The following is a 26,809-nucleotide window of genomic DNA, read 5'->3' on the forward strand; positions in this document are numbered from 1 at the left end:
ATATGATCATAGAATATCAGGGTTGGAAGAGACCTCAGGAGGTCATCTAGTCCAACCCCCTGCTCAAAGCAGGACCAATCCCCAACTAAAGCATCCCAGCCAGGGCGTTGTGAAGCCTGACCTTAAAAACCTCTAAGGAAGGAAATTCCACCACCTCCCTAGATAAACCATTCCAGTGCTTCACCACCCTCCTAGTGAAAAAGTTTTTCCTAACAGCCAACCTAAACCTCCCCCACTGTAACTTGAGACCATTGCTCCTTGTTCTGTCATCAGGTACCACTGAGAACAGTCTAGATCCATCCTCTTTGGAGCCCCCTTTTAGGTAGTTGAAAGCAGCTATCAAATCCCCCCTCATTCTTCTCTTCTGCAGACTAAACAATCCCAGTTCCTTCAGCCTCTCCTCATAAGTCACGTGCTCCAGACCCCTAGTCATTTTTGTTGCCCACCGCTGGACTTTTTCCAATTTTTCCACAACCTTCTTGTAGTGTGGGGCCTAAAACTGGACACAGTACTCCAGATGAGGCCTCACCAATGTCGAATAGAGGGGAACAATCATGTCCCTCGATCTGCTGGCAATGCCCCTACTTATACAGCCCAAAATGCCGTTAGCCTTCTTGGCAGCAAGAGCACACTGTTGACTAATATCCAGCTTCTCGTTCACTGTAACCCCTAGGTCCTTTTCTGCAGAACTGCTGCCTAGTGATTCGGTCCCTTGTCTGTAGGGGTGCATGGGATTCTTCCGTCCTAAGTGCAGGACTCTGCACTTGTCCTTGTTGAACCTCATCAGATTTCTTTTGGCCCAATCCTCTAATTTGTCTAGGTCCCTCTGTATCCTATCCCTACCCTGCAGCGTATCTACCAGTCCTCCCAGTTTAGTGTCATCTGCAAACTTGCTGAGCGTGCAGTCGACGCCATCCTCAAGATCATTAATGAAGATACTGAACAAAACTGGCCCCAGGACCAACCCTTGGGGCACTCCGCTTGATACCGGCTGCCAACTAGACATGGAGACATTGATCACTACCTGTTGAGCCCGACGATCTAGCCAGTTTTCTATCCACCTTATAGTCCATGTAGACACGTTGTGGCAATTTGATTAGTAAACCAAGTCCGTATGGGCAACCTAGGTTTCATCAACAAGCATTCCAGCTGGTTTTGTCACCACACTGCTCTATGCCATACTAGTATCTTTCACAGCTTTGAGTTTCACCAAATCTTTTACAATATTTAAAATTGCTAATTATTTTTTTCACAGATAAATGCTTGAAAATATAATGTATTCACTGGAAATGAGCACATTTGAACTTTCTATCCTGGGGGGAAATTCCAACACTTTAACACTTGTTTTCATCATGAAAAGGGACAAACTGAAATTTTAATGGAACAGAAATTCTGAGTTTAGATTCAGAAATGTCAAGACGTTGTGGCATTGTTCCACTTTGTAGAAATAAATAAATATTCATAACCTGCTAATAACCGGCATGAAATTCACTTTTATATACATATTACTAGAAACTTTCCTGAGGAAGGACTAGATTTTGGCATTCAGCCATAGTCTTGAGTAGGAGGCACCATCCCTCTCTGAGCATTCTTCCCCCTTATGGCTGGACGCACTTGCCTTACAGGTCTCTAGAAAGGGGGCAATTACCCTTTCTGGGGTGATAGCTGCAGGAATAGTAGCTTGAAAGGAGTTTGCTGTTGAGGGAGAAAAGGGGATTGATAGGGAGAGCTCCATTCCGTTTTTTAAGACACCAGTTCATCTTTTGGTCCTTGTATGTAATTCCCATCAATGTTAATGGCTTGTCATCCAGGGGAGCATGAGTCCCTTGCAATGTTAACTAAAATGGAATGCAGGTCCATCTCCTAAGTAATGTCTGTTTGGTACCTGCTGCAACCAATGTTTGGAGGTGAGGAGGGCTACCATTCTAACCAGACTAGTCCTGAGGATCAATTAGGAGCAGCCGCAGGTCTTCTCTAAATTGTGTGAGCAGTGTTGTTCCTCAAGGGGCTATTCTGATAGCCAGTGCTCACTGAAGCACAACAGTACTTTAGCCCTGCCTCCTCTTCCTTAACCAGTCCCCCTAATCAATGTTGTCTAGAGTAGGTGGAGGAGAGCAGACAATGAGGGCTGTATGCCACCCAGAGATTCCTGTATGTTAGGAGGACTCCAAATTGACAGTTAAGATGGTGCTGAAGCTATTTTACACTCTGAGAATGGAGAGTGAATGAATGAAGAAGCCTTTACCAGAGCCAGGATGTGGCACACAGTTTTTAATATAAAACTCATAAAGATCAATCTTAGGTTTAAAGATTGTTCTAAATATAGCTATATTTACCGAGCATTAAATAGGTAAATTACAAAATTAAACTGTATGTGAGCAGTTAAATTAATTAGATTGTGAAATTCAATTGTTTTACAACATATCATTTAGTTTGGATGTTTTCATTCATACCATAAGTACTTAGTTATGTTCTCATCAAACCAGTAATGTGAAGCTAGGAAGCTCTTCTAAGCAATAAGCCAGGTAATTTAGTAAGCCAAGTAAAATGAGATCAGCACTACACATGCGCCATGTGAACAATAACTCTGGTAGTTACATGTGAAAGCATGCAGTTTAAATCAGCACCAAAACAGTTTTGTTACAGTGGTGTTACATTCAAATCCTATAATCCATTCCAGTTTTGTTTTTAGAAGAATTTTCCCCAGTCTGAAGCAGTTTTAAGGCTGTACTACTTTTACTATTTCTAGCATAATTATTTTCTTTTGTACCATATGAAATTAGGATCTTTTTCATAGTTGGATGGAACTTGTTGGTGTTATATGACCTGGGTACTTTTCAGTTAACAACACCTACCAGCCCCCAAGAGTTGGGTTTTAGGGAACAGAACTGAACTCCAATGGGTTAATGTTCTAGGAAAGCAATAATTATGCTCGCCAAGACCAACTTCCATGAAGCACAGAAATTCCCTATGGAATTTTAGCAATAACAATTGATTTCCTAAACTTTTGTGAACTTTTCAGTAGCTGGAATTTCTGTAATCTTCTTCATGGCAGGATTTAGGATTTTATCTTGAGGGAAACTTAGAATCATTGGAGCAAGGGGTGGGTGGGTGCTCTAAGCACAGGACTATAGGGTCATTTTCACTCTCTGTCTGGCTTAACGACTCTTGGTATTTATACACAGTGGAACCACTTCACTAGGACCGATTGAGAAACCCACATCAGAATATCTAGGCTAGGCTAGGGCACTCACCTGAGAGGTGGGAGATCCATGTTCTAAAACTTTGGCTTTATTATGTGGAGAGGGGACTTGACCTGGTCTCCCACATCCTTAGTGAATACCCTAACCACTGGCCAAAAGGTTCTGAGGGAGATTCGCCCACTGTGGAGTTAGGCGGCCTCTGAAAACGTCTACTGGACTGGGCCCTATTGTCAGAGGATCGCTTCCACGGCTCATGAATTGGAAGTAGAGATATGTATGTATTTCCATAAAAGGGGCGGGGCTTAGGACATACCACTCATCAGCATGCCACACTAGCTAGTTTACATGGCTCCCCACATAATCTGAGGGGATTTGGGGATCCCATTCTAAGGCAACCTTTTATAAGGGACTTGGTCACATAACTCAGACTTTGTGGATCGCACTGCTGTTTCTCTGATATTCTAGGTACACAAAAGTTAGAAATTTGCAACACTGAGTGTCACAATGCCTAAGTTCTTTGGTGGATTCCAGCCTAAAAACTCTATCAAGGATGAATGAGAAGTCACAGCAGACAAGAAAAAGATGGGTTTAGGTGTATAACATCAAACTTAAATGAAGTAGCTGAACATAAAACATTCAGATTTCCCAAAAAGTCATAATCAAGTCCCATCATAATGTGGGAATCTTATCTCAGCCTCTTGCTCTGCATGGTTCTGTTCTAGGAAGGACATTTCTGCTTTGATAATGTTGCATGTCCTCACTACAGTCATGCCAGATCCTCTCATATATGTGGGAATAAACAAAGATGTTATTCAATTGGCCCATCCCTAGCCAGCACCCTTTTACAATGTGTGTCCTGGGTGGATTCTCTTACATCTAACAAGAGATGAGTTGTGCTAGAAGGCTTTCCCGCAGTCAGGGCACTCTTCCCTGTAGGTTCTCAGAGGTTTATTAAGGGCTGAGCTCTCACAGAATATTTCCCAAATTCAGGGCATTTAAAGAGTTCTTTCTGTGTGGATTCTCTGGTGGGCAACAAAGATTGACCTCCAGCTGAGGCTTTTCCTGCACTTGGGAATTCATAGGGTCTCTCTCACCTTTGGGTTCTCTGATGTGATAGAACGTGTGATACCTGACAGAGCTTTTTTTTCTTGCACTGCGTCTGTAGGATTTCTCTCCTGTGTGGGTTCTCTGCTGTTCAGTAAGGCTTGAGCTCTGACTGAAGCTTTTCCCGCAGTTAGAGCAGTTATAGGGTTTCTGCGCTGTGTGAATTCTCTAAGGTGCAATAAGGTGTGGGCATTCACTGAAGCTTTTCTCTCAGTCAGAGCAATTGAAGGGTTTCTCCCTTGTGTGGATTGTACAATGCCTGTTAAGATTTGAGAGCCGACTGAAGCTTTTCCCACAGTCATGACAGTTAAAGGGCTTCTCTCCTGTGTGAGTTCTCTGATGTTCAATGAGGCTTGAGCTCCGACTGAACCTTTTCCCACAGCCATGGCAGTCATGGGGGTTCTCTCCTGTGTGGATTCTCTGGTTTTCAATTAGGTTTGAGTTCTGATGGAAGCTTTTCCCACAATCAGAGCAGTTGAAGGGTTTCTCTCCTGTGAGGATTCTCCTATGTCTCACAAGGTCTGAGCTCTGACTGAAGCTTTTCCTGATGTCAGGGCTGTTATAGGGTGTCTTTCTTGTATGATATGAGTTCCAATTGAAGCTTTTCCCGCAGTCAGAGCAGTTATAAGGTTTCTGTCCTGTGTGAATACTCTGATGTGCAATAAGGTATGAGCATTCCCTGAAGCTTTTCCTGCAGTCAGAGCAGTTGAAGAGTTTCTCTCCTGTGTGGATTGTATGATGCCTGTCAAGATTTGAGCGCTGACTGAAGCTTTACGCACAGTCAAGACAGTTAAAGGGCTTCTCTCCTGTGTGGGTTCTCTGATGTTCAATAAGGTTTGAGCTCCGACTGAACTTTTTCCCACAGTCAGAGCAGTTGAAGTGTTTCTGTCCTGTGTGAATTCTCTGATGTTCAGTAAGACTTGCACTCTGACTGAAGCTTTTCCCGCAGTCAGAGCAGTTAAAGGGCTTTTAGCCTGTGTGGGTTCTTCTATGCCTAACAAGGTCTGAGCTCTGACTGAAGCTTTTCCCACAGTCAGGGCAGTTATAGGGTGTCTCTCTTGTATGTAGTATCTGATGTTTAATAAGGTAGGAGTACCGACTGAAGCTTTTCCCGCAGTAAGAGCAGTTGAAGGGCTTCTCTCCGGTGTGGATTCTCTGATGTTCAATAAGACTTGAGCGCCAACTAAAGATTTTCCCGCAGTCAGAGCAATTGAAGGGTTTCTCACCTGTGTGCATTCTCTGATGTAAAATAAGGGCCTGTCTCCACTGGAAGCTTTTCCCACAGTCATTGCAAGTGTAGAGTCCCTCTTGATGGGGGATTTTCTGTTGATCGGTTTCTTTGTTTCTTTTCACCCTTCTGCTCCTGTGAGTAGATTTACCACAGCGCTCACCTGGATGGTTTCCCTGCTGCCTTTCTGGCCTGCACTGACTCTCACAGGTTTCTCCCTGCTCAGGACTCTGGGAAACAGGCCCTTCAGATCTTCCCAATAACATCCCACACGGTGCCACTTGCTCAGGACCTTCCTGTTGAAGACTCTCCTCATTGTTCTCACTCACTGTCCTCTCCCCTGTGAGATAGAGATATAATCCAGACAGGAGTCATTCTCTGTGCTGAGCTGAAAGGAAAACTCTGAAAGGGGAACAGGAAAAGGGGGGCAAGACACCCAAATAACTGCTGGGGAGGTTGAAATAACATGAGCTGAATTCATCCTTCCTCAAAACCCTTCCCCAGAGGAAAGAAACCACCCTCTTTCCACATCCTCTGACTGGAGCTGAAGACAGGCTGAAGGGTCAGATAGACTTGATGAAAATGCACAAGTGACATCTGCTATGAGGATACAGTAATTGGTTTCTGAGTCAGTTTTGCTGATTCCTCACCTGTGTGGGTGTCGCTGATGATCTCCCCTTCCTCAGAACCCTGGAGATCTGGGATCCGCAGCTCCTCCTCTCGCTCTACCCAGGAGTTCACATTAGGTTTGGAAATTGGAAATCCTGCTTAGGAAACAATTTATCAAGTGTTGATCTTATTCATTAAAGTCAGTGCTCTTACTACTTCCAGACTCAGGATCTCAGTCACCCACCCAGAGAGGCTTCTTCTCCATCTTACAGAGACTGGACTATAGATCGTACAAAATCCCATGACACACTCATCTGAAGTAAAGGTGCATCACCTCTGCCTCGGGAATAGCCCAGCTTATTCTCCATCATGGCCCATTACATTTCCCCATCTCAGGCCACAACAGAAACACATTACTTAAAATATGAGCTCTTGTGAGGGCTTGTAGGTCTGAAACCGAGGCCCACAGGCAGTATTGAGACTGCACCTGCCCCATGGCAGATCACTTAGGGCTTGAAGGGAAAGGACTTAGCAGAGCGCTAGCTCCCCAACGGCTCTGTCCAAAAGGCTCCTGACTGGGGGGCATGGCTAGCCCAATTCTTTGGCTCGTATGCACTATGTAAATCAGAAGGAGGCAGAGGAAGTTGTCTGAGCAACTAGGTGAATCCTTGGTTGGCTGCTTCAGACCCTGCCTACGTTCCTGACCGTGACCCCTTACTGCCTGTGCCTGGGTGGGCTTTCCAGCTGCCCACAATAGCTGCTGCTCCTGCGGCTGGCAATGGTGGCATTTGGGTCTGCTGCTCCTCTGAGGGTGTGTGGCTGTGATTGCAGCTGAGCTTCCTCTCGGCTGCCTTGGTTCTATTCTGACAGTAGCAGAAGCCTCTTTATGCTGTTTCCCAAACTTCCTCTTTGCTGCTCCTTTCCCTTGTTTGCTTTGTTTGATGTTTGTCCCTTGCACTCTTGGGGGGCATGGCTAGCCTAATTCTTTGGCTCAGATGCATTGTAAACCAGAAGAAGGCAGAGGAAGTTGTCTGAATTTTTGTTTACTTAGTTCCTGTCTTTCCCTTTCACTTAAGAGCCCCCAGGAGGGGAAGATTCCTGATTAATTCCCTTGGCTTCTGTTTGTTTTTCTCCAGTTGGGCTTGATTTTCCCTCCCAGAAGGGAGAGGGACTACCATGTTGCCCTACCACCATCCCTCCCCTTCTTTTCAGTCACCACAAATGCAGGTGCCCAATCCCTGCTTGACGAGCCTTCTCTCCCAGAGGCTGCAACTGGTGGAGGGAGATTGGTGAGGCAAGGGAAGGGACAGAGGGTTTCCTGGCCACCATTTTTGTCACGTCTCTGAATAGTCCCTTCAATAGGTGTGACCACTAGTTATCCCTGGATGGTAATGGCTCCTCCTCTTTGCAGGGCAAATGCAAGCCCCCTGCCAAGAAGAAGGCTGCTGGGTGAATTTTCCTCTCCTTCTGTAAGGCCTCTGCCCACCAGCAGGGCCCACTCCCAGGTCTCCAGGGCATATGCTTAAGTGCCTGCAATTAATTCAACATCTACTACATCAAAGCCAACTGCCTCTGCTAATTCTACCCATGGCATCTGCTCCTTCCAGGCCTAACCAGGAGGCAAGGGGATCATTACCTCCTGTGACGGCTGCCTTGCTCCACGTGTCATTATATGTGCAGGCTTTGGTGGCATTCATTGGACCTTCCCTTCCCCCTCCCTCTAGATCCCCTTCCTCCTGCATCAAGGCACATGGACCATGTGGTTTAGAAGGTGGTGCATTGGGGCTTGATGGAGGTTGATGTGGAGTTTGGAGAGGATTTGTCCCTCCCTGGTAGTCAGAGTGGGAATGACACTGGGTGCCTGACTGAGACAGACCAGGAGTCTCCAGGCTCCATTAAGTCCATGGACTTCTCGGGACCCACTTTCTCATGGGCCAAATTTTGCTGGTTCCTGGAGCCTATGTGTGGCACTGGGAGAGGGGGCAGCTTGCTCTCGGTCTGAGGAGACATTTCCATCTTATCCTCTACTCTGAGAGGGCCTTGTTATGGGAGGGAAAAGGAGCAGCATTCTAAACAGCACCTGTGGAGCATGGGTTGCTGTGTGGTGCTGCTGGTGCATGGGACACCTCTGTCTGTGAGGATCTTCAACCCCCTCCTGCACTGAGGATACCATCTTTGCCTCACTGAACATCCACGGTTGTAGGGTGAGTATCTGCAGGTGCTAGGTCCTCTCCTACCTTGAAGCAGGGCGGTACTCTGTAATTTTCCTGAAGGACACACACACATCCAGCTGCTGAAGCCAGCTGTCAGCTGTAAAGGAGGAACAGGATGTATTCTAGCCACCTCATGGCATCATCAGGTGGGGTGATCAGGAGCGGCGCCAGGGTTTTTCCTCAGAGTATTCAGCAGCGGGGGTCCTTCCGCTCCACGTCTTCAGAGTGCTTCATCAGTGGGTCCCAGAGCGAGTGAAGGACCCACCGCCAAAGTGCCCCGAAGACGCGGAGCGGAAGGACCCCCACCACCGAATTGCCGCCAAGGACGGTAAAATGCCACCCCCCCAAATCCTGCCGCCCTAGGCGACCGCTTAGGGTCGCCTAGTGGAAGTGCCGGCCATGGGGGTGATTACCCTGTTTTCCCTGGACCTGGAGAAATACCTGTTGGGGATTGCCAAGATTGTGCCAGGCTCCTTGCTGCCCCTCTAATCCATGTGGAGGAGCCACTTTTAAACCTGTCAATGTTTAGGAGCTGATACTGGGCCCGGAGGAGGCGTGCTTTTATCAGTGTGCAACTGCCATCCTCAGTATGTTGGACTCACATGAGTGCTTGGTCGTGGGTGGGAATTTTAACACCACCCTTAAAGCAAAGAACCACATTGAGAAGCAGAGATGCTGCCAATGTTCTCAGGTGGATATTGAACATCTCTCCCTGGTTGACATTTGGTGTGACTAACACTCAGACGATGCCACCTCCTTCACCTTTTTCTGGGGTGAGGTGGTTCAGTCACGTCCCTCTGGGCTGGACATAATCTACTTTTCATGTTTTCATATCTTGTGGGCCCATTCTTCACACATTCAGCCAGACCCCTTCTCGGGCCATCACTGAGTCCTTCTGAAGGCCCCCCTTATAGCTGAGCAGCTGTGACCAGCTTAGTGGCATTGTAATAATAGCTTGTAAGAGGATGTTGGCTTTATGGAGTCCTTCTGGGAAGTTTGGCTGGCCAGGCAAGGGTAGAGGCACACCTTTCACTTGACACAGGGATGGTGAGAAGTGGGGAAGTTGTCAGGCTGCTCCGCTGAGACTACACCCCGGTATCAGTATCAGGAGTAGGACCCTGCAGCTGCACCTGCTCAATACTCTAGCCACCCTAACAAGTCAGCTAGGCTGCCTGATGACCTGCCCTGCCTGATTGGCTGAGGAAGCTAGAAGGTCTATTCTTAAGCCCAGGAGAGTAGTAGCTCACTAGCTGTTCAATGCACATGGCCATGGACTGTCTCCCTCATTGTGCTCATCTCTCCAAGCCCTGCTCCTGCTTGGCTCTTCCACAGCTCCAGTCCAGCTCCTACCCTGCACCCAGTCTTGTTCCTCTTCTGTCCAGAACCAGCCCTGGTCCTGCCTTCCCTGACTCCTGGTAATCCAGTTCCAACCCTCGGCTCTGACTCCTCACTCCAACCATCTCGACCTTTGGCACTGGCATTCAGACTCCAACCACTAGGCCTGACTCTCGCTCTGACCACAAGGACTGACTGCCTATGACTTGGTCCATTGACAAGCAGCCAGAGGAGGGATGGAGCAGTGATGGAAGCAGAGATGGAGTAGTTCAAACAGAAAGTCATGGAGGTGGAGAGATGCATGACTATCAACCCTGAGAAACTGTCCCTCCGCAGAGAGTGTTGAGAAAAATGGGATGAGCTTTGGGTCCTTGATGAACACTGGGCCCAACTTGCTTTTGTTTAGTCATGTATCGAACCCCTTTAGGAGATGTACTTTGGCTCCTGCTTTTTCTGTGCTCTAGAGAAGAGGAGATGAGGCACAAAACCACATCACCTGTCTACTAGCACCCCTCCTGTGGATATGGAGCAGATGTGATAAAGGGCAAGAGCTTTCTACATGAACCTTTTCCGCCCGGATCGACCGATGCTGACATCTGAGTGGCCCTGTGGAATAAACTCCTGATGGTCAGCATGGGTGACCGAGACCGGCTGGTTTCCTCTCACTCTGGCCAAGCTCTCAGAAGGCCTCTGTTTCATGCCCATTAACAAAAACTGCAGGCATCGATGGCTGACCATGCAGTTCTACCGCATATTCTGGGATGGCCTTGGCTTGCACTTTGCCATCATCTGGGCAGAGCCCCTGGGCAGCATGGTGCTCGTCCTGTCATGCAGGAGGGCTGTGTGCCTACTGGTGGAGAAGCCCTGAGGAATTGGTGCTCAGTATCATTACTTGGCATGGACTATAAAGTCATAGCAAAAGACAACTCACTGTGACTGAAGTCTGTGCTGGCAGATGTGATCCAGCCTGACCACACCTCCTCTATCCCAGGAAGGACTATCCTCGATGACTTCTCTCAGGCACAGGAATTTCTCCATCTAGCTTGTATAAATGATTGGTCTCTTGCCTTCCTCTCCCTTGGCTAGGAAAAGCCATTTAAAAGAGTCGATCACGGGTATCTCGGAGAAAAACTGCAGGAATTTGGCTTCAGCCCCTTTTTTAGGCTCCCTCCAGGTACAGTACGGCTCTGCAGAGTTTACAGTGAAGCTCAGCTGGGCCTTGACTGAACCTATCACTCTCAGTCAGGGAGAGCATCAGCGCTGCCCTTTGTCTGGCCACTTGTATGCTGTCATTGTCAAGCCTTTCCTTTGTCTTTTGTACAAGTGATTGACATGGCTGTGCTCAGTGACTCTGCCATGATGCTGTCAGTGTATGATGATGAGGCTCTCATCAGAAAGCCCTGGTGCAGGTGGAGGATTGCCAAACCAACTACGCAGTGGACTCCTCTGACCCAGAGTTCAACCTGGTCAAGAGTTCTGGTCTGTTGGTCAGGGATGGGTGGTAGTTTGGCTCCCTCTTCCCCATGATCTGTACCAGCCAATGAGTCACAAGTCTGCTCTACTAGCTGTCTGCCACTGATCTTTCCCCATTGGAAAATTGGACTGACTTTGGTGTCTGATTGGTTTAGGGCCATCCTTAAGGGGATGTGGGGCCTGAGACAACTCCCTGCCCTCCGTCCAAGGCCCTTCTCCCACTCCACCACTTCCCCCAAACCCCCACCCCTGCTCCTCACCTGCCCCACCCCCATTCTACCCCTTCCCCCAAGCCCTGCCTCTTTCTGGCTTTCGATCCCTCCGGGAGCCGGCAGAGCAGCGCGGAGCAGGCAGGGCCGCTGCTTCCGTTTCCTGCCAGTGAGTGCGGTGAATTGGGGCAGTCAATAACAGGGCTTCTCTGGTGCCTTTCCCTTCAGTGGAGGGCACTGGTCAGCAACCAGCTGGTCTTCTCCGTACTCTAGTACCAGCTCAACACCGTCAGCCTGCCATTGGGGGACTCTGACCAACCTCCCCAGGAAGGTCTTGGAGGTTTTTTGCCCTGGGAAGCACTGGGTCTCTGAAGGTGTCCATAGGTGTGTATTCTGTCACAGAAGCTATATTCACAGTCTACACACTAAAGTAATAATTTTTGTACAAGGTATAGTAGAAAGAGAGCCTGAGACATGAGGCCTGGTATAAAGGGCCTGGTATGAGGCATAAGGCCTGAAGTAAAGTCAGGCCCTGCTGCTGTAAAAGGAAAGAAAGCAAGAGTCTGGCTATGAGCAAAAAATCAGACCCTGTGACAAAACATGCCTATTTGCAGGTTCACTGTCCAATACATGAACTTGGCAAGAATAGGGCTTGTGTTAAAAAAAAAACACATGCACTCCTAGGCATTAAGGAGTTGGAGATTTTTAAGAGCAGGTTAGACAGACACCTGTCAGTGATGGTCTGGTTAATACTTAGTCGTGTCATGAGTACAGGGGTCTGGACTAGATGACCTCTCAAGGTCCAGTCCTACAATTCTACGATTCAAAGCATTCATGTAAACATCTTCCAGAAAGATCGTATCAGAACACCCTGATACAAAGTTATTGTGTAAACACACTCCCAGAAGATGATACAGAGACACAATGACCCCTCTTGAGGATAAGGTCACGATCACAAGGTGATGGATAGAGATATTTTGATTGAACCTACAGATGCAAGGTAAAGGATGGTAACTAACCACATCGGAGGGGCAATACGTAACTTGTTTGTCTCAGTGTATAAAAGAGGAGTCACACAAGGGGTGTCTTTGGCTGTGGGGGTGGGGCAGAAAGTCCCACCACTCACTGAGCTGGTCCATTGTCACAGGCATACACATATTGGTGTACCTGTAACCACTAAGATAGGGCAGTAGTACCATGCTTTGTCGGCAATAAATCTGGCCGAGTACCTTCCACTGATTGAGTATGTGGTCTTCTTGGGCAGTTCGAACGAGGTCTCCTGTGTCAGCTATCTGCGCAGAGCTGGTGCAGCACATAGAGAAAACACATGTGCAGCCAACAACTAATGACACAAGACATACCTTGTGAGGTATCATTTAAAAACACATAATTTCCTGATCAATAATATCATGGCAAAATGCACGTAGCAGCATTGTATGTGAAGTTATAAACATAAGCTGCAGTCATAACTAAAAATATGTTTTCCAGGTAAAGCTATGTCTACACTTGCCATTTAAAGCGCAAAAAGTTCCTTTATTGTGCTAAAACCATAGGAGCGTCTACACTTGTTAATGATTTTTTGCGGTGAAACTCAGAAGTTTCACCACAAAAAGAAAACCACCTTCACGAGAAGCATACAGTTCTTTCCACTGTTCTTTTTGCGCTGTTGTGAAAGTGAAGACACGTTCTACCTGTGTAAACACCTTTTGGCCTCCAGAGGATATCCCACTGTTCCAAAAGTGACCACTCTGGCTAGCATCTCCACTGCTCTGACGCCAGGTAAAGGGATGTCCACCCTTTCCCCTGTAAGCCCTGGGAAGTTTGAAACTCCCTTTCCAGTTGTGAGTGCTCATCTGCCCAGGTGACCACGGTTGCTCCATGTAGCAAACGATCCCCTGCTTGGAGCAATGCCCAGCTACTGGACCTGATCAGTGTTTGGGGAGAGGAGGCTGTGCAGTGCCAGCTGTGTTCCAGCTATAGGAATTTCAATACCTACAAGCAAATTGCACGCAGCTTGCCAGAGAAGGGGCATAACAGGGACACACTGCAGTGCACAGCGAAGGTGAAGGCACTGAGGAACATATACCCCAAGGTGAGGGAGGCAAACCATCAGTCTGGTGCTGAACCCAAAGCTGCCGTTTTTACAGTGAGTTGGATGCAATCCTAAGTGGTGACCCCACCTCCATTGCAAAGAGCCCAGTGGATACTTCATGTCTGGAGTCAGTGGAAAGTGTCCCTAGCCAGGAGGAGGAGGTCATAGATGAAGAGGAGGGGGCTGAGGAAGCTGTGGAGCCCATTGCTGCATGCACTCAGGACCCCTTCTCTGCTCTGGAGGTGTCTAGCCAATGTGAGCGGCCACTGTCTGCTGAGGTTGAGGCAGAGGCAGGAGACCAGAGCTCTGGTAAGTTGCTTTGCTTTAACTATGCATAAAGCAGGTTGAGGGCACAGAAAAGTACTAAGGTGGCTGTGTTTGTGTGCTGGGTGCCCTCCCTTCATGCTAGCCCTTTCCAGAATGGGTGTATGCAATAAACCCTCTAACCCTGCATTCCCTCACCATTGCTGGGTTCTTGTGCACCATGGATGCTTGACTTTTGTCACCAAGACAGTGATTTTTTACCAGTGGTGTATTGCAAAGTACACAGTATGTATGTTTCACAGCACTGTGTTGCTTTTGTCTCCCCAGAAAAGACGGTGGAAGACCTACCCCACACTGTAGCAGATCGTCTGCGACGTATAAGAAAGCAGCCAAGATGCACTAGGGCAGACAAATTTCGTGAGGTGATTCAGCACTCCCAAGCAGAGACCCATGATAAAAATAAATGGAGAGAAACCATGACAAAGTGGAAAGAGGGAGAGAACCGAGACCGAAAAGAGAATAATGCTTTCGTAGGGAAGCCATGGAGAGGCTATTCAATGTTCTGGAGCATCAGACAGATACTGTATGTTGCATTCTCTCATTAGACTGCAGAGTGACCTGATTCGTGCCTGCCCCCCCCTTTCCCCATTGCAGCAAATGCAGAATTCTTTCCCATGCACTCCCCAAACTCCCACTGCACATTCTTATAGGCTCACTGCAAATTTTTCCATTCCTCAACAATCCAGACCCCCAGACAGCTTGTCAAACGACAGCTGGAGTTATATACAGCTGTGAGGTATACAGGTGTTTTCTCTGTTTTTAAAATAAAAGCACAATTTTTCAAAAAGGTATACGGGCCCCCCACCCACGCCCCGTTCCCCACCATCACTCAGGATAGATATATGTGCATGTGGCGTTTTTAAAATAAAAGCAGAAATTTTTCAAAAAGAAGCAAGCTTTATTTGTGTGTTCACATTTCTGTACATGTCATCACAGCTACAAGACAACTGGCACTTCGTCTTCACTGAAATTACATACAGAACCGCCATGTAGCACAGCACATGCTGTTAACACTTCCTTTCCCAAGCACAGCAGCAAAGTTTAATGATTTTCATTTGCAAACTTTTCCCTCAAGGCATCCTGGATCCTAACTGCCACATGTTGTGCCCCTCTAATGGCCCTGGTATCTGGCTGCAGAAACTCGGCCTCCACGCTCCATGTATGAGTAAACCTTTTGCCCTTCCTCTCACAAATGTTATGTAAAATACAGCGTACTGCAATAACCATTAGAATATTTTCCTCACTCATTTACAGTCTACTCTACAAACATCTCCAACGCGCTTTCGAATGGCCAAATGCACATTCGACAGCCATTCTGCACCTACTCAGCCTCTTGTTGAAATGTTCCTTACTCACAGCTAGGTTTCCAGTGTATGGCTTCATGAGCCATGGCATCAATGAGTAAGCTGGGTCTCAATGGGCATTTCCACTTCCCCGATGGTGATCTGCTGGTCTGGAAAGAAAATCTCCGCTTGCAGCTTTCTGTACAGCCCAGTGTTTTTAAAGATACATGCACCTTTCTGGACCATCCCGCATTAATATCAGTGAAACGCCTACGGTGATCCACTAGCACCTGCAAAACCATGATTTATATTCTCGGTGCCAAGGTGGGCCAGGGCAACAATAGGGATGTGCGTACCATCTATCGCCCCACCACAGTTAGGGAAGCCCATTTCTGCAAAGCCATCCAAAATGTAATGCCCATTACCAAGAGTCACAGTCTTGCGCAGTAGGATACGATTAATGGCCTTGCACACTTGAGTTACCAAGGCACCAACAGTCGATCTCCCCACTCCAAACTGGTTCGCAACCAACCGGTAGCTGTCTGGAGTCACCAGCTTCCACAATGTGACTGCTACACGCTTCTCGACAGTGATTGCAGCTCTCAGTCTGGTGTCCTTGTGAAGCAGGTCTGGGGAAAGCTCAGCACACAGTTCCATGAAGGTGGCTCTCCGCATCCAAAAGTTTTGAAGCCACTGGTCGTCATCCCAGACATGCATAACGATACGATCCCACCACTCTGAGATAGTTTCCCTAGTCCCAAAACGCCGTTCCACAGTGTACAGCTCCTCAGTTAATGCCATAAGCAATCAAATGTTTCTTATTTCCATTTCAGGCAGCTCATCAGGCATCTCTGACTGCAGCTCTCTTTGAAAGTTTAAGAAGAACTGCACTGCCAAGCGCGATGTGCAAGTGACAGCTATCAGAGTAGTGGTCAGCAGTGCAGGATCCATTCCTGCTTGTAGATGTGGTGGGGAAAGCAGCCAGACAGCAGGGTTTTTTAAAAAAATGCTGCGAAAGAAACAAGGAAGTAATGGGGCTGGGACATGAAGCAGTGCATCACAGGGCACTGATCAGGGACCGAGAATGCCTTCCGCTAATCCGCCCCTTCCCAAAAGACCTATCGAGAGAGCTGCACTGTGGGATAGCTGCCCTACAGCACTGCTCTCATTGGCGATGGAAGTTCTGGTAGTGTAAACACTCTCTGGCCTTGGCTACACTTGCAGATGTACAGCGCTGTGAGTTAAACCTGACTTCATGCAGCTGAGTAGGGAAAGCACTGCAGTCTGTCCACACTGACAGCTGCCCAGCGCACTGTCATGGCCACATTTGCGGCAATTGCAGCGTTATTGGGAGCAGTGCATTATGGGCAGCTATCCCACAGAGCACCTTTTCCCATTCTGGCGCTGTGGGTTGTGGGAAGGGGGCGTGGGTGCGGGGCATTCTGGGTCCTGTCCCAACGCCCCGTGATGCACCGCTTCGCATCCCAGAAATCCCTTTGTTTCCGTTCACCTTTGGCGCCATCTTTCAACGGTTTCTGTGCAGCGCGATCTGTGTGCGGGAAATGGAGCCCGAACTGCTGAGGTGTATGCTGACTTATCTCGCCAGCACGTCACGTTTGGTTGTCGAACTATTTCTTAAGATCCAAAGTGACAGTGAGAGTGAGGAGTCCGACGATGCTATCGAGCCGCGTAACGCGTACGACACAAAATTGCTTGTGGCATTCACGGACATGCTCAGCACCATGGAACGCCGCTTTTGAGCTCGGGAAACAAGCACCGAGTGGTGGGATCACATCGTCATGGAAGTCTGGGATGACGAACAGTGGCTGCAGAACTTTCGGATGAGAAAAGCCACTTTCATGGGACTGTGTGAGGAGCTTGCCCCCACCCTGCGGTGCAAGGACATGAGACTGAGAGCTGCCCTGCCAGTGGGGAAGCGGGTGGCTATTGCAATCTGGAAGCTGGCAACTCCAGACAGCTACCGGTCGGTCACAAACCAGTTTGGAGTGTGAAAGTCGACCGTTGAAATCGTGTTGATGCAAGTTTGCAAGGCCATTAATCGCATCCTACTCAGAAGAACTGTGACTCTGGGTAACGTGCAGGAAATAGTGGATGGCTTTGCACAAATGGGGTTCCCTAACTGTGGAGGGACGATAGATGGGACGCACATTCCTATTCTGACACCACCCCACCTAGGATCCGAGTACGTTAATCGGAAGGGGTATTTCTCTATGGTTCTCCAGGCGCTTGTGGATCACCGTGGGCATTTCATTGACATTAACACAGGCTGGCCTGGAAAGGTGCATGGCCTGGAAACTTGGCTGATCAGGAAGATGCAGGCCGGGAGTTTTTTCCCAAAGTGGAAGATCACAGTAGGGGAAGTTGAAATGCCCATTGTGATCCTTGGAGATCCCGCTTATCCGTTAATGCCGTGGCTCATGAAACCCTACACTGGGAGCCTTGACAGCAGCAAGGAATGGTTCAACTACAGGCTGAGCCGGTGCCGAATGACTGTGGAGTGTGCCTTTGGCCGTTTAAAGGGCCGCTGGTGATCTCTGTATGGGAAGCTGGACTTGGCCGAAAACAGCATCCCCGCGGTTATATCCACGTGCTGTGCCCTCCATAATATTTGTGAAGGGAAGGGTGAAAGCTTCACTCAGGCATGGACCTCCGAGGTTCAACACCTGGAGACTGAATTTGCACAGCCAGAGAGCAGAGCTATTACAGGGGCCCAGCGCGGGGTTGCAAGGATTAGGGATGCCTTGAGGGAGCAATTTGAGGCTGAAAACCAGCAGTGATATCTGGTGCTCTGCACGGGAGTGAAGTGCAGTAGTTCCAATCTTTAGGAATCAGTGTCTGCTAAGCAGACAAGCAGACTTGCAGTGCCTGTTTATTTCCTGGGCTAAGGAGTCTTTTACTTTATGCAATAATAAAGAATGTTTTCAAAGCCAAAGAATCCATTTATTGAAAAGAAAAAAAAATTATTTATTGAAAAGAAAAAAGGGGGTGGAGTGGGGAACGGTACAATCACAGATTCGCGTATGTCCTGTCTGGTGTGCTGTGCAGTGAGTGCTGCACTTCAGGATAGCTCTACTGCATGGTGATGGGGGTTGAGTGCAGAGGGCAAGGGTCGTGGTTTTCAGGGCTGGGTGGTGAAGATACTGGTGTTGGAGGCAGCGGGTGGCATGAAGGACACGGAAGTTGGGGAAAGTGGGTTGGAGGTGACAGTGGGGCACAACAGAAAGAGTTTTGGGACAAGGGCTGTAGGGGGGGGCGGTGTTTGCGTTTGCGGTACTGCTCCTCTTTCTGCATGGTTACGAGCTCCTGGATAGCGTCTGCTTGGCGCTCCAGGATGCTTATGAACCGATCCGTGCTTTGCTGCCGGTGTTCCGTGTTTTGCCACAGGTGCGCTGCGTTTTCCTGGTGGATCCTGCTTTCTCTCTCCCTCCAGTTCTGTGCTTTCTCATTCTCTTTAATAGATTGCCACATCACTTCTTGCAGCATGTCTTCTTCGCTTTTTCGCAGTCTCTTCCTGAGTCTTTGCAGTCTCTGAGTAGGCGATAAGAGGGACGGCTGAGGTCTCAAGGTTGATGCTGCTGTATAGGCAAAATGAAACATTTAACAGAGACAGCATTGTTTATACCAGACAGAGTAATGATTCCCCCCGCACTTAAGGAGTAGAAAACACACAGGGTCTATACAATAGCATAATTTTCCCATCTGAAACAGAGCACACATATCCCAAGGGAGCCTCAAAATGGTGAGTAAGGGGGGCTGCACTGTCCTCTGGGTTTCTGTGCCTTGGGGAGAGCCAACAGCTTCAGAGGGCACCTACACTGAACACTGTCCCAATATTTTCCAGAGGAATTCGTCCTGGATGATATCTCGCTGCTGAGGGTGACCTGGGAAGCAAGGGAGGGTCTTCTACTGCAATGCGGCTTCCGCCCTGGCCCATATGCAGCTTGCCTGTGTGCAGCAATGGTCCCCCCGCCCCTCACGGCACAGTGGCGCGGACACATTAGCCTGGCTGGGACAAGGACCATGGTGGCTCTCCCGATAAACCTGCGCAAGCGCATTGCACACGTTCTGGATGAGACATTCGAGGAGATTACCGAGGCCAATTACCGCGATGTGATAAACCACATCAATGCACTATTCCACATCTAGGCATGCATGCCTAACCCTCCTCTCCCAAAGAGCCCGCACCGAAAAAATTCCTTCCCGAAAAAAAAAAACGCTTACCAGGAACCTGCTCTTCTGTTTGTCCTCCACCAAGTACCGGCCGCTGTGACTGGCTACCTTCCTCCTGGCTCGAGAAGAGCTCCTGGCTGCATGGTTCCAGGGATTCCGGGGTGTCTCCATCCGGCCCACCACCATCACTATCGTTTTCCTCCTCCTTCTCCTCCTCCTCTTCTTCCTCCCTCCTCACACTGGCTCTGAAGTGTCCATGGTGGTGCTCGGAGTGGAGGTGGGGTTAACCCCAAGTATCGCATCCGGCTCTTTGTAGAATCAGCAGGTCGCAGGGGGAGCACCCAAGCAGCCGTTTGCGTCGTGGGCTTTGTGGTAGGCACTCCGCAGCTCCTTCATTTTAATCCTGCACTGCAGGGCGTCCTGGTCATGGCCCCTTTCCATCATGTCCTTTGATACCTTCCCAAAGGTATCATAATTCCTTCGGCTAGAGCGCAGCTGGGACTGGACAGCTTCCTCCCCCCAAACACTGATGAGGTCCAGCAACTCGCCATTGCTCCATGCTGGGGCTCGCTTGGCAGGTGGAGGCATGGTCACCTGGAAAGATTCGCTTATAGCACTCCACGCCATGCCGGGCTGAGCAAACAGGAAGGGGATTTTTTAAATTCCCGGGGAATGTAAAGGGTGGGTCACATGGTTGGTTACCTGAGGCCAGGGCAGTAGAGTTTGAACTGATGACCAGAGTGGCTAGAACAGGCATTGTGGGATACTGCCGAATAATTCTGGAGGCCATTCACAGTGCATTGGGCGGCCACACTGGCGCCACAGCGCTGCAGCGGCAGCGCAATACTTGCTATTCCTCTCGGGGAGGTGGAGTACATGCAGCGCTGCAACCACGGAGATACAACGCTGCAAATGCCTTGCCAGTGTGGACGGGGAGTGAGTTACAGCGCTGGGGGCGGCTTTACAGCGTTGTAACTCGCAAGTGTGCGAAGGCCTCTGATGCCTGAGGAATTAAGTGAGTACAGAAACCAGTGCTTTACTTTCACTGGTTCCCTATCACCAGTGAAACTTACAGTGAAACACTCTCCAAGTGTAGACATACCCTAAGTCTGGGAAGTGGCTAAACCAGTTCCTCAGAGACAAAGAGCAAGCTGATGCCTCAGTCAGGTGAAAACAAGGCAGATGGACCATTACCTGCTAAGTAGCCATTCTTTGGCAAAAAACAGGGTGGGGCAAAAATTTACATTCTAGCAAAGCAAAAGCATGGAGTTTCGATTCACAGACTGTCTGTTGCCTTCCTCCCAGCTGGAAATGCTTCTCAAAACTGGGGACAGGACTATAAAAAGGGGCAAACACCCCAAGAACACCTCGCCCTTTTCCCTGACTGTCTCTGGCACTGCACCTAAGAAGACAAAGCAGCCGTTAGACTCTGAGGGAGAAGTCCTGACCTAAAGAGTTTGGTCAGTAAGACTGCTGAAAGCATGTGATGAGACAATTTGCTTGAATACAACACAGTTTGTTAAGAGAGGAGTGTGTTGGAGTCATCCTGTGGTAATCTTTAAGGCTGGTAGAGTCAAGGTGTGGCATAGCTGGGAGTGACTTACAGGTTTTTGGAAAGGGAAATCATGCTTCACCAATCTATTAAAATTCTTTGAGGGGGGTCAACAAGTAAGTGGAGAAGGGTGATCCAGTGGATATAATGTACTTGGACTTTCAAAAAGGGTATGACAAGGTGCCTCACCAAAGGCTCTGAAGCCAGGTAAGCAGTCACGGGATAAGAGGGACGGTCATCTCATGGAGGGGAAACAAGGGTAGGAATAAATGGTCAGTTTTAGAATGGAGAGAGGCAAATAGTGGTGTGCCCCAGGGCGATTTTTATAGTCTTGTGGTCTTATGCCTTCATCCGCTGCCTCCGATATGATATGAACAGCAGCCTGCTTCCTCCATCTGAGATGTCTCCTCCAAAATCTCTGTGAACTGACAGTGATCTCCTCAGGCCCTGCAAGTTGGTCTCTGCAACCAGACCTGTCACATCTGCCAAGGGTAGAGACCTCCATCCTGAACTCCTGTTGCACAATCCACATCTTGTGGCACGGGGGAGGTGGGAAGCCCCTTTGGTGCACAAGAGGCTGGTCTTCACTGACCTTCTCAACTATGGCTCGCAGAATTGAGTGGACCCCAGTATGCTTGCCCAGTATATAGCACAGCCCACCCCACGTCACGCACTGTGTACTCTGGGAGCTAAAAGCTGCTCTGTGCCCGCCTCTGTGGCTGTTCTCGGGCAAGGTGTTCCCCACCTGCCCATATCCCCTGGCTCTCTGGAGCATGATGTCAGGCCCCTGCCGCATTAGCTCCCACCCATCACTTTGAATCTCCCATTTCAGCTGACTCGTATTGATCCAGTCAGTGAGCCTCTCAGCCACATTGCAAGAGAAACTATACACACTCACCCCTACTCATTTCCTTGTATTTCTGCCCAGATACAAAATGGCTGGACATTTTGCCACCTCTTGAGGTTGAGGAGCCCTGGTGGGCCAGCCTGTATTCCACCTTGATTCTATGGCCCACCAGGAATAATAGTTGGTTGGGCTCTTTCATGGAGCACAGGCATGTTCCTGACACAATTTTCAGACGTCCCTGGTACTTGTTCATTCTATGGGAGAGGGAGACCCTGGCCCATGCATATTTGGAGTGTGCCAGGTACAGCCCCTTTTCTGTCTCTTTCAGAACCCCTTGATAAGATTCTTGCTGCATTTTTTCCTTCACATTTTTATTTACTCACTGCCCATATATGGTTCCACAAGTCTTGGGACCTCCTTGTTGGTCTCTTTCTCACCCTAGTCAAGAGGGCCATATATCAATGCATGATGAGGACATTGGATGGGGTGTATTTTGTGACGTGCGGTCAGTGACACGGCATCCTAACTGAGGCACATAATATTCAAAACCATCTTCTTCAGTGTCTGCTAACCAACATGGAATCCTGACAAAGCAATATTTGATAACTGAAAACAATTGGAGGGGGGGAAAAAAATGTCCACACGTCGTATGAGGGAATGTGGTGACCACTGGACACAGGGGGCATGAATGTATGTAGGGGTAAAGCAAAATGGCCAAGAAACAGTGTTTAGCCCACTAGGTATTTTCAGTTCATACATTATGCTTTTCCAGGATGATGGAAAAGACAAAAAGGAGGGGAATGTAGGCCTTGCCAGAATGGTAACACACTAGCTGTCAGCTAACATTCCTGACTGGTAAGGAGGATACAAAAACACACAGATCTCTCAAGTAACTACATAAACACATTCCTAAGAGATGGTAGGACCACACTGAGCCCTTCTACAAATAAGGGGTGGATGACAGGATAATGGATAAGGATGTTTTGTTCAAACTAACAGGTACAAGGGTAAGGATGATAGCAACACATGGAAGGAGATGTGACCTTGTTTGTGTTAATGTATAAAAGGAGAAGGCACAAGAGGGGCATCTTTGTGCTAGCTCAGGGGACAGCATCCTGACGTGCTGACTGAGCTGGTACCATTGTTGGGGGGAATAGAGGGGAGGAAAACATGCGTTAGTGTACCTGTGCCCATTCACTTAGCACACTAGTACCTGCACCAAATCAAGCCTCTGGTCTTTCTTTATAAAAAACATTGAGGTCTGCTGAATGGACAAGCTGCCCTCTCTGCTAGTGCAGCTGTGATAAATAGGCAGGGAAAGGGGGAGCTCCCTTTTGTGGACACCCAGCCAGCCAGTTAGCTATAGAATCCCTCGTGGTAGCTGTTCTCTACTTGCTTTACCTGTAAAGGGTTAAAAAGTCTGACTGCATGCATAGGTAAAGGGAAGTGAGTCGGCACCTGACCAAAAGAGACAATGGGAGGGCTACAACTTTTTAAAATTGGAAAAAAAACTTCCCTTTGTCTGTCTGTTGTGGCTCTCCGGAGAAGAGGGGAATAGGGCAGCAGTTATGCTGTGAGAAGCTGAAGTCAGGTATGAAAATAATCAGAATCAGACCTGGAATTGCTTATTTGGAATCCAGATATGTAAGTAGATCAGAAAATATGTAGAAAGACATGATTAGGTTTATTTTGTTTATTTTCTTATGGCTTGCGAATTCCTCTGGGCTAACCCCAGATGCTTTTATTGCATGTAACCTTTAAGCTAAACCCCTACAAAACTATTTTGGGTGCTTAAATTTTGGAATTGCTCTTTTTATAATCTAGCAATAGCCTGAGTTTTCAGATGTATTTTCTTTCTTTTTGTTTTTAATAAAATTCACTTTTTTAAGAACAGGATTTGGATTTTTGTGTCTTAAGAGGTTTGTGCACATGTTTTTTAGTTAGCTGGTGGCAACAGCTGATTTCTTTATTTTCCTTTCTCAGCTCTCTCCGGACGGGGAGTGAAAGAGCTTGAGGGTACCCAACAGGAAGGAATTCCCAAGTGCGCCTTCCTGCGTTCCAAGGGATTTTGCATTTGGGTGTTAACAGCATCTGCCCATCCAAGGTCAGGCGGGAACTGTAACCTTGGGAGTTTAATACAAGCCTGGAGTGGCCAGTATTAACTTTTAGAATCCTTGCGGCCCCCACCTTCTGCACTTGAAGTGCCAGAGTGGGGAATCAGCCTTGCCAGCAGCTGACATCAGAACTCCAGAAACAGCAGCACCGAGCAATCGTAACAACACACTGTGGCACTAACAACAAATCATACGTCACTGTAGCTGCTACAGGAAGCAAAGATTATTAATTACAGCAGCACCTGCAATCTCCAGTGTAAATCAGGACCTCACTGTGCTATCCGGGTACTTACAGGGGCCCCCATGATCACTGTACCTAAGCACCTCTCGGTTTTAATGTATTTATTCTTACACAGCCCTGTGAAATAGGGACATACTCTGCAAATAGGTATTATAGACAGGGGCCTGACGCACAGACAGTCTAAGGCCTGGTCTACACTATGAGTTTAGGTCGACTTTAGCAGCGTTAAATCGAATTAAGCCCTGACATGTGCACACGACGAAGCCCTTTTTTTCGACTTAAAGGGCCCTTTAAACCGGTTTCTTTACTCCACCTCCGACGAGGGGATTAGCGCTAAAATCGGCCTTTGCGGGTCGGATTTGGGATAGTGTGGATGGAATTCGACGTTATTGGCCTCCGGGAGCTATCCCACAGTGCTTCATTGTGACCGCTCTGGACAGCACTCTCAACTCAGATGCACTGACCAGGTAGACAGGGAAAGCCCTGTGAACTTTTGAATTTCATTTCCTGTTTGCCCAGCGTGGAGAGCACAGGTGACCACGCAGAGCTCATCAGCACAGGTAACCATGATGGAGTCCCAGGATCGCAAAAGAGCTCCAGCATGGACCGAACGGGAGGTACGGAATCTGCTCGCCATATGAGGAGACAAATCAGTGCTCGTTGAACTCCGTAGCAGTAAACGAAATGGCAAAATATTAGAAAAAGTCTCAAAGGCCATGAAGGACAGAGGCCATAACAGGGACGCACAGCAGTGATGCATGAAAATTAAGGAGCTAAGGCAAGCCTACCACAAAGCCAGAGAGGCAAACGGAAGGTCTGGGGCAGAGCTGCAAATATGCCGCTTCTACGTGGAGCTGCATGCCATTCTAGGGGGTGCAGCCACCACTACCCCAACCGTGTGCTTTGACTCCGTCAATGGAGAAACACGCAACAGGGAAGTGGGTTCGGGGTCCGCGGAAGATGATGATAATGAAGACAATGAAGATAGCTCACAGCAAGGAAGTGGAGAAACCGGTTTCCCCAACAGCCAGGATATGTTTATCACCCTGGACCTGGAACCAGTAACCCCCGAACTCACCCAAGGCTTGCTCCCAGACCCTGAGGGCACACAAGAGACCTCTGGTGAGTGTACCTTTGTAAATATTACACATGGTTTAAAAGCAAACGTGTTTAATGATTAATTTGCCCTGGCAATCGCGGCCAGTACAGCTACTGGAAAACTCTGTTAACGTGTATGGGGATGGAGTGGAAATCCTCCAGGGACATCTCCAGAAAGCTCTCCTTCATGTACTCCCAAAGCCTTTGCAAAAGGTTTCTGGGGAGGGCTGCCTTATCCCATCCACCATGGTAGGACACTTTACCGTGCCAGGCCAGTAGCACGTAGTCTGGAATCATTGCATAACAAAGCATGGCAGCGTATGCTCCCGGTGTTTGCTGGCATGCAGACAACATCCATTCCTTATCTTTCTTTGTTATCCTCAGGAGAGTGATATCATTCATGGTCACCTGGTTGAAATGGGGTGATTTTATTAAGGGGGCATTCAGAGGTGCCCGTTCCTGCTCGGCTAAACAGAAATGTTCCCCGCTGTTAGCCACGCAGTGGGGGGGAGGGGTGAAGTGATCATCCCAGAGAATTGTTTGTGTGTGTGTGTGGGGGGGGGGGTAGTTGGGTTTGTGCTGCATGTTAACCCGGAAACCGCAGCCCCTCCTTTTACATTGCAAACCCATTTTAAATGGCCAACCCAATGGGTCCTTGGTATGGGAAATGAGGGTGCTACTGTTTGAAACCATTCCCACATGCTAAGAAGGTGAAAAAAGCCAAAAGACTGTGGCTTACGCTGGCTGCCTGCAAGCCAAATTCTGTTGCCTGGCATTGTGTGAGTGATCTCTCACACCAAACCGGCAGGCCCTCAATATAAGAGGAAAAATGCGACCTTGTAACGAAAGCACATGTGCTGTGTAATGTGAACAGCAAAATTTAACGTGAAAGAGTGTACCCATTGTTCTCTTTTTTAACCACCTCTCCCTTCTCCTCCCCAGCTGCAAATGTTTCTCCTTCGCAGAGGCTAGCAAAGATTAGAAGGAGAAAACGGCGGACTCCGGATGATATGTTCACGGAGCTCCAGATGTCCTCCCACGCTGACAGAGCACAGTAGAATGCATGGAGGCAGTCAATGTCAGAGTGCAAAAAAGCACAATATGAACGACAGGAGAAGTGGCGGGCTGAATCGCAGGCTGAACAGAGCAAGTGGCGGGCTGAAGATGATAGGTGGCGTCAGCTTGCAGACAGAAGGCAAGAGTCGATGCTCTGGCTGCTGGAGCATCAAACTGATATGCTCCAGTGTATGGTTGAGCTGCAGGAAAGACAGTAGGAGCAGAGACCGCCACTACAGCCCCTGTGTAACCAACAGCCCCCCTCCCAAAGTCCCACTGCCTCCTCACCCAGACGCCCAAGAATACGGTGGGGGGGCCTCCGGCCACCCAGTCACTCCACCCCAGATGATTGCCCGAGCATCGGAAGGCTGGCCTTCAATAAGTGTTAAAGTTTTAAAGTTTTAAACTACAGTGTGTCCTTTTCCTTCCCTCCTCCCCCACCCATCCCAGGCTACCTTGGCAATTATCCCCCTACTTGTGTGATGAATTAATAAAGAATGCATGAATGAGAAGTAACAATGACTTTATTGCCTCTGCAAGCGGTGCTCAAAGGGGGGGAGGGGAGGGTGGGTTGGTTGGTTTACAGGGAAGTAGAGTGAACCGGGGGGTGTGTGTGGCGTGGAGGGTTCATCAAGGA

At 48.5% G+C, this 26,809-nt stretch overlaps 1 protein-coding gene and 1 pseudogene across 1 annotated transcript in view; both read right to left on the reverse strand.

The window, feature by feature from the left end:
- The window catches only part of LOC117887172 (zinc finger protein 501-like), a 1,015,593-nt gene that overhangs the window by 800,206 nt on the left and 188,578 nt on the right, over positions 1 to 26,809 (reverse strand). The gene's annotated exons all lie outside the window — the stretch shown is intronic.
- The window catches only part of LOC117887139, a 32,349-nt pseudogene continuing 6,588 nt past the window's right edge, over positions 1,049 to 26,809 (reverse strand).

Source organism: Trachemys scripta, chromosome 14, assembly GCF_013100865.1.
Source record: "Trachemys scripta elegans isolate TJP31775 chromosome 14, CAS_Tse_1.0, whole genome shotgun sequence".
NCBI classification, from domain to species: Eukaryota; Metazoa; Chordata; order Testudines; family Emydidae; genus Trachemys; species Trachemys scripta.